Source organism: Pan troglodytes, chromosome 14 (genome assembly GCF_028858775.2).
Source record: "Pan troglodytes isolate AG18354 chromosome 14, NHGRI_mPanTro3-v2.0_pri, whole genome shotgun sequence".
In the NCBI taxonomy this organism is placed as follows: Eukaryota; Metazoa; Chordata; class Mammalia; order Primates; family Hominidae; genus Pan; species Pan troglodytes.
Window position 1 is genome coordinate 1,413,782 of NC_072412.2, and position 3,014 is coordinate 1,416,795.

Here is a 3,014-nt window from a genome sequence, read left to right on the forward strand (position 1 = left end):
GGTGGGGGGGTGGGGGGGCGGTGCCTGAGGCACTGCAGAAAGTGGGCCTGAGCCTCGAGGATGGCGGTGCTGCAGGGACCCGTCCAGGCTGCTATATGGCAAGCACTAAGCCACTATGCCTACCGAGATGCGGTTTTCCTCGCAGAACGCCTCTATGCAGAAGTACACTCAGAAGAAGCCTTGTTTTTACTGGCAACCTCTTCTTACCGCTCAGGAAAGGCCTATAAAACATATAGACTCTGGAAAGGACACAGTTGTACTACACCGCAATGCAAATACCTGCTTGCGAAATGTTGTGTTGATCTCAGCAAGCTTGCAGAAGGGGATCAAATCTTATCGGGTGGAGTGTTTCATAAGCAGAAAAGCCACGATGATATTATTGTTCCTGAGTTTGCTGATTCAGCTCGCTTTCCCCTTCCATCGTTGGGACATGTATATTGCAAGGCAGATCGGCTTACCAAAGGATCAGAATGTGACCAAAAGAGCCTTCGTTGAAATCCTTTCCTCCGGTGTCCCTTTGAATCATGATGTGAAATAGGGGGGAAAAGCCAGATCCTGACCAAACATTTTGATTCACATCTCTAGAGAGCTTTAGCAACTGCCTGTCCAAGTGTTGCGCCAAAACACTGGGACCTCGTCCTAGTTTATGTCACAGACAGCCTGAGACCGTTCTTACGGAAACACCCCAGGACACCGTTGAATTAAACGGATTGAATTGAGAATCTTCCAATTCAAAGTACTCCTTGAATACAGACTCCCCAGTGTCTTCTATCGATTCAGCTGTCCTTTCACCTGATACTGTCCCACTGGGAACAGGAACTTCCATATGATGTAAACAGGTTCAACATAAACCAAAAACTGGTCGAAGTGTATTAGGAGGACCAGCAGCAGTTAGTCCATGAGCCCCAAGTGTTGGCATTTTGCCATTAGAAGCCCCAAGTCCCGGAGACGGATCCTATTGACAAAACTGCACTGGTATTAGACACCTTCTGTCGTTGACGTGCCATCCACCGGAGCCCCTTCAAAAAAGTCTGTTGCCAGAATCGGCCAAACCGGAACACAGTCTGTCTTCTCGCAGAGGGGAAAGAGCCGAAAGGTAACCCCAATTCTTGCAAAAACACAAAGTTCTGGTGCGCCGACAAGGGCAACACCTCAGGTATTGAGCCCCACTATGGCATCTCCCCCAAATGCACCGCCTCGAAGAAATTCACGACTCTTGACTAGTGACAGCTCCACAACCGAGGAGAATAGGAGAAAATTAAAAGGGAAGTTTCCACCTAAAATCCCAAACAGAAAAACAAAAAGTAAAGCTAATAAAGGAGGAATAACTCCACCGAACATAAGTGATAGCCATGGAAGTGACAAAATTGGACTCTTCCATCATTCCAGAAGGGAAAATAGCCGCAATCGCGCCTCAGATTCAGGCTTTTAATCTACAAAAAGCAGCAGCAGCGGAAGGCTTGATGAGCCTTCCTCGTGAAAGGGGGAAAGGTTATTTAGCTTTGTGTTCTCACCACGGCAAAGAAGCTGTCAGTCAGTATCTTGAGCCATCTAGCTTCTCACCACCGCAATACCGGTTGGGTACTGTGCCAAATTGGAAGGGCCTATTTTAAACTTTCAGAGTCCACGCAAGCTGAAAGAAAATTCTCAGAGGTTAGAAGGATTGAGAATTACAGAGTCGAAGGCATGGAGATCTGCTCTACAACACTTTGGCATCCTCCGAAAGATGTTGCTCTTTCAGTTCTGTCCAAAGACTTCACAGACAGGGATAAAACTTCGCCAGCCAGAGGCCTGGTGTGCTGCAGGGAACTGTTTCGGTCTGCAACGGGAACACGATATTGCGATTCAATTCTTCCAGAGAACTCTCGAAGTGGATCCAAATGATGCTTATGCCTATAGTGCATTAGGGCGTGAGCTTGTCTTCACTGAAGAATTGGACAAAGCATCAGCTTGTTTTCGAAATGCTATCAGGGTCAATCCCAGACATTGTAAGGCATGGTAAGTGGTAATGAAGTGTAAAGACAAAGCCCTATGGATGGTGCCGGTACTCGCTAGTTTTTCTGGTTAGATAGCTCTTTATTGTCACGAATTTGGTTAAAAATACTTAGGGATGGTACATAGTGCTGAATAACTTCTAACTAAGATGTTTCCTTATGAAACGTATGTCTTGAACAAACTCTGAAATGAACTCATGATCCTAGAATACCAGATCCTTATACTCAACAGTTTCAGTCTTCTAGCAAACTTTTGCAGACGCTGTAGTTGTCTTTGGTTCGTGTATGTGTTTCTTTAGTTGTGTGACTTGATTTGTTACTTTTTCTTCGAGCACCGAAGTGGTGATGGGGACAAGGAGCGCTTGGGAGATTGGAAAGGAATAGCATAGTTCACTTATTGGAGAATAGAAAAATAGATGGAAACAACTCACGAGCTGCTGCTTTTTGACAGTGTTCCAGTTTACGGAGTTACTATGAAGAACTTCACGTACCCTTTCATGTAGCGGTCTCTCTGTTTTACTCTTTTGTACTCGTGTATAAGTGGGCACATAGGAAATTACTACCTAGGTCCTATTGTGATCAACTGAATAAGACATGAGAAAGTGTGGTCCTACCTCTGCCTCAACAGCATACTCACCGTTGACATTGATTGCATTTTTCTGGACTGACTTCATAGTTTAAACGTCAAGAGAAGGCCGGGCGCAGTGGCTCACGCCTGTCATCCCAGCACTTTGGGAGGCCGAGGCGGGCGGGTCACGAGGTCAAGAGATCGAGACCATCCGGGCCAACACGGCGAAACCCCGTCTCTATTAAAAGTATAAAGATTAGCTGGGCGTGGTGGTGGGCACCTGTAGTCCCAGCTACTCGGGAGGCTGAGGCAGGAGAATCGCTTGAACCCGGAGAGGTGGCGGTTGCAGTGAGCCGAGATCACACCATTGCACTCCAGCCTGGGCGACAGAGCGAGACGCCGTCTCAAGAGAAATACATTAAAAAAATAAATACATACATAAGTAAATATCA

The 3,014-nt window shown here is 46.4% G+C and overlaps 1 pseudogene; it reads left to right on the plus strand.

Annotated features, from left to right (window-relative positions):
• Positions 1-2,791, plus strand: LOC134808092 (cell division cycle protein 27 homolog; annotated as a pseudogene).
• The last annotated feature ends 223 nt before the right edge of the window (positions 2,792-3,014 follow it).